The following is a 14318-nucleotide window of genomic DNA, read 5'->3' as shown; positions in this document are numbered from 1 at the left end:
AAAGAGACACGATTCACCTCTACGGTAGGTTGGGCTTTATAAAAAAACTTTTCGGGTTTTGCGCGCACTGCCCGCTACTCTTAGTTTTTTGTTGTTTACTTGCCCTCCTGCTAGAGAAGGTTGGGAATTCGCTGCCTCAGTTTCCTTTCTGAAATGACGACATCGATTACGCTTGTCAGGCAATATTTCATGAACTACACCAATGGGAAAACTATGACCCTCACGTTCAACCAAGACGGAGAACGTTATATATCAATGGAAGCTATGACCCTCACGTTAAACTATATCAATAGAAGCTTCACCATATATGACATTTTTGCATGGTGGTGTTTGTCTCAAGTGCTAAGGTTAATAGGGTACCGCCCGGACCACCGGTTGGTGCAACAGAGTTTGCTTCAATTTGATGGAATTGGATACAGAATTCGAATTCACGACTGTCCTTTGGATAGGAACTCCACAACCCTAATCAAATTAAAAATTCTATAGTGAAAAATACTAATCTTGGTTAATTTACATAACATAAGCCATATGGCGTTTTTGGTCATTGCGGATATTATCTAATATGTGTTGTTATATCATCAAAATATGACAAAGTAGGAGCAGCTCTTTAGCAAGGTCACGTTTTACTAAAACAAAAACTGAAATTGATTGAAGTATCATAGGAATCATGTATTCACTATAAAGGACTTCTTATATATTTAACTCTTTCTCCGGAATACAAGGGTCCTTTATGGTAAATACATGATCCTTAACTCTATCGTTCCTTTTTTTCTACACTTAGACTAAAATAGAATCCCTACTAAATAAATTTGTGTGTGCCAATGTGTTCACCTCGAGTTCGATATATATCTTTCAACTAAAGTTTAATTGTAACATCCCACATCGCCCAGGGGAGTGATCCTTAAACGTATATTCACATCCCTACCTAGCATGAGGCCTTTTGGGAGCTCACTGGTTTCGGGTTTCGTAGGAACTCCAAAGTTAAGCGAGAAGGAGGCCAGAGCACTCCCAGGATGGGTGACCCACTGGTAAGTTGCTCGTGAGTTCCCAAAAACAAAACCGTGAGGGAATGGTAAGCCCAAAGCGGACAATATCGTGCTACGGTGATGGAACTGGCCTGGGATGTGACATTAACCCACTTGGTTTCTTCTTTTTAAAATACCAATCAAATTGCTTTATTCAATCTTTGCTTCTTGATTTCGTCTTCTAGATTGATTCCATTCTTCTAAAAGCATTGCTTAGCTTAGCTTCCACTTGACATTTAAAAACAAACCTAATGAATTGTGGTCGCTAGCTATCTTATTCTACTTTCAGACCTTTTAAACTAACGCCAAATTGTGACTACTCTATTGGCTTTAACGTACCAATCGGTATATTTCTTTTATTTCCTCTCTCACTCATGATTGATATTAAATTTATTGTTCGAAAGCTCACAAGCAATTGGCCATCACTCAAAGATTTAGGATATGGTGTCGTCAATCATTTTCAAGTTGTGAGAAATTTTCTAGTGTGCTGAAAATACGGTCCGGTACCCCGAGTGTAAGAATATAACTAGTTTGAAACTTGATAAAAAAAATTCAACCAATTACATTGCCACACTCGGTATACCAACTGTATTTCGAGCATATTGAAAAATCTCTCAAAGTGGTTCTTTGTGCTTAATTATCTTAACCATTGCATTTCAAAGGATGAAGTTTTGTATGAATAATGAGTCGGATGCCCAACTTGTCCAAGATTGTGATGTCAAATGCTATTAATTTTCAGAGGACAGGAGATTAGCAAGTGTTGACAAAGGTATGGACTTTGGATTCACTCAACTGTTCGGAAGCAACTTTTCCCAAAGAAGAGGTACGAGCTAAAACATGGGCAATATACATGGACCAGAAGGAGAACATCCCTTCGTGCTATATATATGAAGTATGAATAAGTACGAAGTAAGGATGTGCTGTTTGTCGCTTCAATTTTGACACACAACCTTTACGACGAGGCTCATCAACATGTATAAATAGGCAAGACTACCCTGCAGATAGTAGCGGATCCAGAAAAAATTATTCAGAGAGTCGCATGTAAACATTCACATATATTTCTTAAACATATCATAACCTTAGAAGTTAAATTGTAGTTCCATCATTTATGATTTATAGAATAAATAACAATATAAGTTATAATTGTCCACGATGCGTTTTCATATTTTAAAAACGCTGCATTATAGCTTCATTATCAATGAACGAAAAAACATTGCTCTCCATATAAACTACCATACTATCACTCAACCACTGATTTCCCATTCAGTTACGCAATAGACTTTTTACAATATTATAAGCGGAAAATGCTCTCTCCATTGAAGTAGTAGCAACTGGTAGAAACAAAACTAATGCAATTAGCAACATGATTATACACTCTATTCCTCCCCATCTCCACCATTTTTGTTGTTGTTGCAAGACTACCAATCATTTTCAATTGAGAAAATTCACCACTTAAACGTGTACCAAGAATATAATGTCCAAGTTGATATTTTAGAAAAATAACAAGAACGGCAACTCCTCTTTGAGGCATTTTATCATGTAGTTTGAGGATATGTATAAAGGACAACTCCAACCTTTAAAGGGGCAATACTCAAGTCATTTATGGAGATTCATGGGAGTTTGGAGAGTCAATTGACCCCACTTGCCCCTTAAGGGATCCACCAGTGCCTGCAAATTAATTATTTAGTTCACTTCTACATTCTACATACTAGAGAGCATTAGGCATACATTGTAGAGTCATTTGCAAGAGAGGGTTTCCTACATATTCTCTATAAATATAAGCTTCGAAGAAGAGGAAGGCATCCCTGATCAAATCCACAATTTGTCATTGTATTTTTTCTTCAATTCTTATCTTAGCATAATGTAGCTCTAATCTAGATCATTTTTATGCAATTTACTTCCCGCACTGGTATTTTAATTCATTGATTAATGCAAAAACAAATCACTTCACATGCTTTCTACGTCGACCAACCTAATTGACGTGGTGGCACACTCGTGCATTTAAACCAAAGAAGGACCCAAAATCTTTTTAGGCCAGAGCTTCGGCCAAAAATATGGAAACACTAGGAAACTGATGAAATTAATCAAAATCGACTGCAAGCCAAAGTATCCGTTGCATCATAGCCCATATGGTAAACTACAGGTTGCAGCTAGGCCAGGTAAACAGGTCGTGTTTGTCGTGTTTCATGTCGTTTTCGTGTAATACCTATTATTTTAAAAAGTCGTGTCGTGTCACATCCATTATTTTAACGGATCCTTAACAGGTCGGGTTACTTTACCTAACAGGTAAAATGACCCAACCCGTTATGAAAAATATTTTTTTTTCTTAAATTTGTACATACCACATTACTACATAAATATTACTTTAAAATATAAAAACACATTTGTCGTTAAGTTACATCTACACACCAAAATAAGAGCCTAATAATAAAGCACCAATACACTACTAGTCTACTACAAATATCAAATGTGCAAGGATATGCAAAATGAATGAGTTTTTCTTTTGAAGGTTGTGAAGTCTTTTCTCAAAAGTTAAAACCTTGCCTATGAAACTCAAAGCTTACATGTTATTCCTTTAACAAAATCCTTCAATTTTCATCAATCATCATGGGGAATTGTATTGGAACTTTGGCTTGATCTATTGCCTTCAAGAGTTATGTTGATGATGTTTTCAGTAAGGTTATCCTGTAATGACCTGTCTCGGAATTTACGGAACGGAAGAGTATCTTTGTAAATTTTCACTTTGGGCTAGATATTTTGAAATGGGTTTCCCTTGGGTCTTAAATGGTGTGCGTAAGAGGGCCCACCCTTGTTTTTGTCCCCCAACCCAAATCCATTACCTCACTCATTCTTCTCTCTTCCTTCCCCTCCCTGTTAACCACTTTTGGACCTCTCTCTATTCTCTGTGCGCTCTCCCTTTCCTCCCTGAAAACAACACACACACATACACACCCATACATACTTAGATGGATGCACCAAGTCGCCATCTCAGTGAAGGAAGGAAGATCCTCAACGGATACCAGCCTTCGAACCCATAACCTCGTGGAACAACGACCTCCTCCTCCGGTGAACCCTCGACCATGGTAAGCTTCTAGAACCCCATAAATCATTTTAGGAGTGAGTTTGTGACGTCTCTGAGTAGTTTTTGTGGTTTTTGGACGAAGAACCGTCAGGAAAAGATTTCCCAGATTCCGGCTAGAATGCCATGACTTTTTGACAACTTTTTCGACCAACTTCGACCATTACTGGGGAAACCAAAGGTATAATCCTAATCTACACTTGTTTGTCTTCAATTTGGTAGGTAGATCGTAGATTGTAGTTGAGGTTCGAGGTTGACCAGAGCTGGGGAAGCTTTGTTTTTCTTCTCTGTCGAAACTGGCTTAAGAACGGGTAAACCCGACCCGCAACCTTAATTGGCCCAAATCTTTGGGCCATGGACCTCGGCCTAAACTTTTAGCCCAAATCCATAATTGTGACCTTTATAACCTAGCCCAGTCATAAGCCTAAACCCAAAACCCAATGGTCCTAGCCCAACAACCAAGCCCAACCTAGAGCTCGGATCCTGCCCAACCCAGTCAGATCCCAGAAGCCAGGCCGTTCGTGGGCCTGCGTATGGGTGTCTGCCTTAGCCGTGCGTGGAGCACTCGTGCCTCCACCGGAGGTATTGTACTCCACCGCTGCAACGACTTTTTTGGTCAACTTTTCGACGACCCAACTCTGAGCGTGGCCGTTGGGGCCGCAACCTCGTGGGGGCGTGTGGGGGTACTCGAGGTCCCCCATTATGTTTTTCGACGTCCTAAATCCGTTTATGATGTCCGTTTCCCGAAATTTAACCGTTTTAGTATAGTTTTATTAATTGGTACCTTTATGTGCTTAGGTGCAATTGTTTATGGCATTTTCGTCCTCTCTTGTTTGCACGGCTCTTCGCCAACTATGTAAGGTGAATGGACCCCTTCCAAAATGCATAATTTTGCTATTAGAAATGCATATGTGAAAAGCATGATTTAATGGTTACGTTTTATGAAACGCTTTATGAGTAAATTAGATTTTACTTTTTATGAGATATCATGCTTTACTGAGAATGTTTATATCATATTTAGGGCCTCGTATTTAGATCTCGTACAAATACTCGGGGGACTTAAATGTAATTATGTGATAAAGGAAGGGGCAAATATGTAATAAGTGAGAAGTCCTTATTCTATAAAAGGACCCCTCACTCTCATAATTGTGGGGAGGTCATTTTTGGAGCCTTCTCACCTCTCTCACATCCTCTCTCATATTCAGAGGTTCTCTCCCTCACCTCTCAGATAAATACAACATCAGTGTGAACGTAGCCCAAACCTTGGGGTGAACCACGATACATCTTGTGTTATTTACATTTCTTGCAGATTCACGGTCGGATTTACGTTGTTCCAAAACCTCCGATTTTGTGCATCAACATTTGGCGATTTCTGTGGGAATCGACACGAAAAGTTATGTCGGTTCTCTTTCATTTTTCATCTCACCACCGTGAATCTGCAGAAACGAAGAATCCAAAACTTTTCCAAAAAAACTCACGGAGCCTCCTCCTCTCACTCAGTCTCTCTCTATCTCTCTGTCTCTCTGTGAGTGTACCCACCATACCCCATTTACCATGTCGCGGTTATCTGAGAACGAGATCTTCAACTTACTAGGCTGGCTGTGACCGTGATTGCTAAGCAGGGAATAGCTTCGACTTTTCCCAAAATCCTAAAAATGTCCCCCCAGCTCCCCGAGGCCTACGCCTGCGTCCCGTCAACCAAGCGCGGTCATGGGATTCTGATCTTCGGTAACTCTGATCTGCAGTCTCTACTTCCAGGGGAATCAATTATCAGGTGAGTCTCCGACCGGGCTGACCCATTTAGAGCGGTTGAACATGCTCGTTCTCAGCTCCAAACAACTTCACCGGTTCGATTCCATTTGCCGTCAGCAGCCTGACTCACCTGACGTACTCTTTCTTGAAAACAATGGTTTCTCAGGCAAGTTGCCGAACATCCAAGCTTCTAATCTGATGAACTTCAACGATTCAAACAACAAACTTAATGGCTCGATCCCACAAACGCTATCAAAATTCCCAGCCTCTGCATTCTCTAGAAACTTAGGTCTTTGGGTTAGCCTGCTTAAGCCGTGCAACCCATTTTTCCATGTTGTGATCTTCTTGAGATCAGTGGCTTTGATGGTTATACTAGCCCACAAAAAGTCCAAGAAGCTCATCCATCATCTTCTGGTTTTAGCATTTTAATCTCGTTTTCTCTTTCTTCTTCTCCAACATCTTTTTCTCCTACTTGGGTTCTGCGTGCGAAGCTTTGTGGAAATTAATAGAGAGAAGGGTTTTATGAAGGAAGAAGACGGAGCTCGTCTTCTGCTTTGGGTTAGCTTTAAATGGCGATTCTCTTTCCTCTCGACTCCCCACTCAACGACGAAGGAAAAACCTTGATGTCAATTAAGGCGTCGTTCAGCAACGTTGCTAACGTGTTGCTCGACTGGAACGATGCCCATGACGGCGATTTCTATTCTTGGCGTGGGGTTTTCTGCGACAATGTCAGCCTCTATGTGGCCTCCTTGAAATCTGTCTAATCTGAACCTCAGCGGAGAGATTTCGCCAGCCATCGAAGACTCGTGCTCTTCTCCATGGAGCAGCCCAAGTAGAAGGATTGGGAGAAGGCGTTGGAAATCTTGTACAGTTACTAGGAGCCTCCGATGTGAATTATCGGTGTCATCTGAAATTTGTGTTTCCTGTACAGTCAGCAGATTTTGTCTCAGATATGGCAGAAGAGTGGAAGCTATCCAGATGGAACCATTCCCATTAGGAGAATTCGAAGGCAGAACTTACTGAGAGCTGCTTCACTTGAACACTTTGGGAAGAAATCGGCAAATTCCTACTACTCAACTAACGATGAGAAAGGCGTTGTAATCATCAAACGGCACCAGAGTCGAACTCGGTCCTCAAATCAATCGTTCAGTAAGCTCTGGTATGGATATGTTTGTTGTAAAGCAAGTCTGCATAAGCAAAAACAAGTTTGCCAGAGAGAATGGAGGTGGAAAGACAGAAAGAAAGATGCAGTGGAAAGCAAAAAAGGAAAAGAGAAAAGAAAGAATTATGCTTTCTTTAGTTGAAAGCTGAAGCAATTCGATAATAGCGGTTGGTGCTTTCTTTATTTTGTCGACCACCCATAGAAAAGCTATGGATAACAAGCACGCAAATCTGCAAAAGCAAGGAATAAAGGGAGCAGATCATGCTGACCAAACCCCATGATGTAAACCTGCAGTGGGAAGAAAAGGAATATAAAAAGGAAAAAGATCTCTGGGGAGAAAAACAAGAAGCTGTCAACCACTGGAAGAAGATAAAGAACTCTATTATCTTTATCAGGCAAAATGATGTAATTTATTTTTCTTATCTTTCGGAGATATCTGTATAAACCCCATCAGAGGGTAATAGTATATAAAAAAAATGGAAAAAGCCAAAAATAAATGGGCTGTAATGTTGTGTGAAGAGCGAAGGTCCATAAGCCCAAAATAGCACCAACCAGGTGATCAAAAGTACGCCCAGTACTCCAAAATTATTCGGCAACCTGCCTCTATTATCACCAACCAGGTGACCAAAAGTACGCCTAGTACTCCAAAATTATTCGGCAACCTACCTTTATTATCACCAACCAAGTGACCAAAAGTACGCCCAGTACTCCAAAATTATTCGGCAACCTGCTGCTATTACCACCAACCAGGTGATGAAATGTACAACCCGTACTCTAATATCATTTGGTAACTAGCCATTCATGCCACCAACCAGGTAATAAGAGACCTCCTCACCTTCAAAAAACACAAGCCAAGCCAACCAAGGCAACATAGGCCACAAGCCGAGCAGCCTCACAACATGTGCTACTTATAGTTGAACATCATTTCACTTTGAGCACCGCCTCATACCAAGTACCAGTTCAAGACGACATCTAGTTACTTCGGCCCACACATGGACTGAATTTCAAGTCTCCAGCCAAAAGACTTTCTTGACTGGAGACCTGGGGGACTACTGTTTATACCATATTTAGGGCCTCATATTTAGATCTCGTACAAATACTCGGGGGACTTAAATGTAATTATATGATAAAGGAATAGGCAAATATGTAATAAGTGAGGAGTCCTTATTCTATAAAAGGACCCCTCACCCTCACAATTGTGGGGAGGCCATTTCTGGAGCCTTTTCACCCCTCTCACATCCCCTCTCATATTCAGAGGTTATCTCCCTCACCTCTTAGATAAATACAATATCAGTGTGGACGTAGCATAAACTTTGGGGTGAACCACGATACATCTTGTGTTATTTACATTTCTTGCAGATTCACGGTCGGATTTACGTTGTTCCAAGACCTCCAGTTTTGTGCATCAACAGAGAATATTTTGGAATATCATGCTTTATCGATTTCATGTTCTTTGTAGTATATATTATGGATGATTATATACTATGAAAATGTTTGAGTTACTGAGCTCCGTTGAGATATATGTACTTATGTTGGAAAGATTATATACAATGTTTTTGTGCTTATCTAATGGTCAATGTTCTGTTTACGAGGCTTATGATCTGCCTACAAGCGTATATTACTGCCTACAGGTGAATGGTCATGCTTACGGGCAAATGCCCTGCCTACGGGCGTATGTTATTACCTACCGGTGAATGGTCCTGCATACGGACGATTGATACTTATATGCCTTGGGGTGGGTGTTGTAGGAGCCTACGGGTAATTGATACTTATATTCATTTGAGTGGGTGTTGTAGGAGCTTACGGGCAAACGAAGGCCTGTGGGCGAAAGAAGTGTTCTGAAGAAAGTGTTCTAAATGAAGTGTTCTATATGCCTTCGGGTGGTACTGATACCATTACTTAGCACACTACATATAATATATGTTTTACAAAGGTTTTATGGCATGCTAGGGTTTTCGAAAAACCTATTACATATTATACTATTGAGTTTTCATAAACTTTGGGGGTTAGTACGTTGAGAATAACTGTTTTAGTATTACTTATATATCAACTTGGTCCACTTATGTTTTATTTTGCGCCCCTTTAGGACTTAGAATCAAGGCGTACAATTCCGGCGTCAAGGCATTCGCGCAGCGGTATTTTCAAGTCCTCTCGATGTAGGACCCATCCTTTTGTTCATTCAATTTTATATTATTCATTTTTAGTATCTCGAATTAGTTATATGTTCTGAACACGATCCACAATTGCATATTCATTATAATTAAATTTACAAGTTTTATTTATGTCAGTTATTTGTTTTTAGTTCTCATGCATCCTAATATGGCTTTGTCACCTTTGGGTGTCGGCCAGCACGTGCTTACCCTGATGTTTGGAGAATATCAGGGTCGAGCTTGTCATTTCCATATCAAAACTCTCTTTTGCATAAATTAAGTATAGAAAAATTATAAACCATTCAAATTATGAGAAGTTTACCAAAATAATTATGAAAATAGATAAAACAATAGCATTATACCATATAAAAATATATTACCTCATTTTTTTTCCAAATTTTCTAAATTTAATTTATTATATATCTATATATAATATCTATATATAATTATTATAGTATTTTTACGATTATAAAATTATAAAATTAATATTTTACTTATTGTGTATCGGGTTATCCACGTGTATACCCAGACCAACCCGTTATCTTAACAGGTGATTACGCGCTACCTGGTAACAACCCGATTCATTATCTTGTCGACCCGATAACCTGTTAATTTCATGTCAGGTTAATAGGTCGTGTCAGAAATTGTCAAGCCTAGCTGCAGCTATAAAATTACTAATTAAACACTACTTGTGATCTTCCTCTAGCTCGTTTCAATGTATAATAGGGCAGTGACCTTTAGAGGCCAAGAAAGGCCAATTATCTATTTATAGTTCAATTATTGTTTGTATCTAGCTAGTTTTATTTTATTTTATTAACAAATGATATTAAATAAACTAAAGGGGTGGAGAAGTGAGCTAAGTCTCACAATTGGCGAGTCATAATAATGTGATTCAAATTCGTCTTTAGTGAGAATCGAACATAAGACATTTCACTTACAAGTGAAAAGTAATATCATTAGACCATTGTATTAAGTAGGGTATGTAGCTATTTAGCATAGTTTACAAAATACAGAACGAGTATCGCATGTGAACAATGCCTACTTATATTATTTAAAAACTTTCATAAAAACCAGCTAAATTTGGGTCATGATATGAAATTTTAAAAAGTATTATTTAAAAATAAATAATTTTTAATGTTTTTTTCATAATATGTTAAATATATGTGTTTAATGCATGAATTTTATATGTAATAATAAAAAAATAGTGAAAAATACATGTTTTTTTTTGTTGATAAGAGTAAAAATTACATGTTAAACATGAAAAGTATGTAGATACATGTATTATATGTATATGGTACGTTGAAAAACGTGTATGTTTTCATATTAATGAGAAGTGTATGAAAGGAATTTTTTTTTTTTTTACACAAAAGTATGTACATATAAATATAGGGTTAATTAAACCTTAAACCAACATCTCTTGAGGTTTATCATGTTTTTACAGAACTTCTTCACTTTTGTTGAATAACACTAACACCCTCTAATGTTCTAATTTTCTTCTATAATTAATTACTTGAAAAATAAAAAACTTCCATAAATTAAAAAACAAAATTGCATTAAACATTAAAAAAGACAATTACAAAACGGGTAATTCTATTAACACCCCACAATCTTATGAAGACACTCCACACTTAAAATTTGTCACGTGAACTTCCACTTTTACCCCTATTTGAATTAAGATGAGAAAAAGAAAATCCAACCATCCAATTATTTACCAGCAGCCAAATACCTCACACCCATCCACTTACCATGGCACCACATTATCAAAAGTTCATCTTCTTATTCGTATGTTTTCTCTGTAATTGATATCTGGCATCAATTGTCAAGAAACTAGTGCTTGTTGATTTTTTTTTTTTTTTACAATAAAACAAAACCAAGAGATCAAAATTAACCCAAGATCCATCAAAATATTGATAAAACAAAACCAAGAGATCAAAATTAACCCAAGATCCATCAAAATATTAATATAAACTGCAGTACTTCAACTCCGATACAATGCAAATGACGTTAACTGAATTACAAAAATTCAAGCTCCTGATTGTACTTGCGAGCCAAAGCCATCAGAGAAGGCTCGATAATCCCTCCACGGAGCCTCAACACTAGTTGAAGAGTTGACTCTTTCTGGATGTTGTAGTCAGCTAGGGTTCGGTTGTCTTCGAGCTGCTTGCCGGCAAAGATCAGGCGCTGCTGGTCCGACAGAATGCCTTCCTTGTCCTGGATCTTTTTGGTGTTTCTTTTTGTTTATGGGGTGGGTGTTAGATGAAACACAAACCAAGAACAAGTAATATGAATTACTGTGATGAAAACACAAACTAATGTTCATTAAACTAATGTATGGAAAATATTATACTTGCAGATGAACTCGAAGAAGCAGCCATGTCCAAGTTTCGCTGTAAGGTTACAGTGCACCTTCTCGTCTTTCCAGTAATCGGTTTTGCTCTTAACTAATAATAAGTCTTAGCCTAGAATCGAGCATATTAACTGTGAGAGCAGATGCCACTATATATACACAACATAATCCTTGCCAAATCCCATAAGGATTCCCCTATTAGAATCCTTATAAGAAATTAATCCCTTAAATAGTAGTCCAATGTAATATGGATTCCAAAATCCATTCCCAATAAGACTTCCCATTCAATCTCAAGACCAATAACTAAGTTCATAGATTCATACTTATGCTCATATTCTTACAGTGGGTTGGCTTTAGAAATATGAGGAACAAAGTTGTAATTTTGAGGAATTTTTTGGATGTGGGGTGGATTTATAACATTGTGGGGTGTGTATAAAACAACCCTTACAAAACCCTATGCATCATCTTCTTCCCTTACTATTCCAGCAGCCATCCCCAAAAGATATTGGAGCCACCAAAAGACTCATACTCCCCTCTAATAGTTGTAGCCCATTCCATTCGGTATCAGGGGCACAACTCCTTTTTTCTTTTTCTGGAGAGCAGGGCAGGTGTGTTTTCTATCAAAGCTCTAAAAATGTGCAGATTTAAAACCACCGTCTTGATTATATCCGACGGCTAGAAAACATAATAGAAAAGAAAATATTAGGGTTTAATGATCTCAGTCCTTAATAATGTTTATCAAAAGAAAGGAAAACCCTATTCCTTGTTCTCCCTCAGACTGTTCTTCTAAATTTCTCGATCAAAAACCCTAAACCCTAGAGTGTGAAAACCATCAAAATCAAAATGCTGCCATGGGCCAAAACCACGATATCAGCCTGGGAACTTCCAGTGATTCTCTGTGCTAGTAGGATTAAAAGATATATTACGAGATAGGGTGACAAAGATGGAGCAAGATCTGGGCTTATTTTTTGAGGTGTACTTTGATATTATGTTGTGTTCCTATTTTTTGTCGTATGCTTGTTTAGAATTGTGGTTAAGATGATATAGTAAATTAAGGAACATTCTGATATACAACTATGAGTGTTATAAAAAACACTTTAAATTTGCCATAACACCAAATTATCATATTCTACAAACTTAGTGCAAAATCACCAAATTAAAGAACATTATGATATACAACTATAATTTGCCATAACACCAAATTATCATATTCTACAAACTCAGTGCAAAATCACTTATAATTCAAGTTTTTTTCTTCGCCAAAGGGAGAATTTATTAAACAACCACCACAAAATTACAAGTTAAACAAGGCCCAAGAAACACCTATTAACAAACAAAACAAGGGTCTAAGACTAAATACAAACAGAAAAAGAGCCCACGAAAACAATAAGGCCCATAGACCTGCACAACAACCAAGAAACCGAGAAGCTTCCACTGCCTTCTCCACCATCAGCTTTCCAGTCCACCGCCGCTGAATAATACCTCACTAGATGCCACCTCCAACCCCGAAAAGCTACTTGAGCACAACTGTAAGCAGGGGTTAGTCGGCAGCAGAGTGAGAGAAGCCAACTACCAGTATGAAGCTTGTGGAAACCCATGAGTGACACTGCCGAAATAGGCCAATAACAGAGAGAAAGTGGTGGTGTTGGAAACTGTTGGATATAAGTCAACAATGTGCGATTTAATTATATATGCTAATAAACAATAAATGCGAATATAAAAATTAACAAAGTATGAACAAAACAAAAATATAAAACAAACAACTTGAAGATCGAGGCTTGCGTACCGCAATGTCCTTGAAACAGAAATTTCATCCCTACTCAGTACTTGTAGTTCTACGGACGTCTGCTTCACCAGGATTCAACGATCTAAGTTAGAATTCTAGCATCGGAAAACTAGACTTCTGGCGAATTTGTTTGTGGTACTCTCAATATGCTTGGTATATGAGAATTGATTATTTTCAGTGATATGAATGATATGTAGATGCATGTATTTATAGTGAGCATATGTCTATTCGCAACATAGGGTGTGTTGCTCTATCTGTTTCTCAAATACGCTTTCAGACTTCATCTGAAAAGATGAGTCTTTTTATAAAATAAAAAATAATTTAATTAAATTCAAAATTAATTCAATATTAATTAAATATATTAATTATTAATTCATTATCAATTAATTATTTCACCCCAAAGCCCAATTTTAGTCTCCAATAAAGTGAGGAAACCTTGTGGTGGTGAGCAATGTGGGACAATGAAATTCTACTCAAAATTTCCAACAGAAACACCTGAGTCGGTGTAAACACCAGAACTTTACACACGATCTTAATAGGAAACATGGCTGAAGATCGGACCAAGGGATAGTCAGGATGAGGAATACCTTTGGAGATAGAGGAATTGGATAGACCGAAGTTAAAATTTGGGAGAAACAATAGTATAGGCAAGGAGAAAAGAAGGAAAGGGGAAAGCAGATAACACGATAACCAACCGCAGCAGAAGCTAGGGTTGGTGCCACTGGAAAAGTTTAGGTTTAAAAGTCTCACGCAAACAGTGAGAATGACTCTCAGTGTGAAGAGAAAACTCTCACCTCGGAGAGAAGTTTTTTTTTTGTATTAATATAAACTTGTTTTGCTTTCTTATAATTCAGGTTTAAACATTTGGAAAACAACGATGCAAAACCTAAGGAATTTTGAACCTAAACAAATGAGTTCAAATACATACATTAGACTCACCTCAAATCGTGGTTCCAATGGAGACGACACCTGCCTTCAGGTAGTTGGTGGCTGGTCAGGACACATTCATACTTCTCA

Source organism: Malus sylvestris, chromosome 12 (genome assembly GCF_916048215.2).
Source record: "Malus sylvestris chromosome 12, drMalSylv7.2, whole genome shotgun sequence".
In the NCBI taxonomy this organism is placed as follows: Eukaryota; Viridiplantae; Streptophyta; class Magnoliopsida; order Rosales; family Rosaceae; genus Malus; species Malus sylvestris.
The sequence above is the reverse complement of the archived record's forward strand: the minus strand, read 5'-3'. Positions refer to the sequence as shown.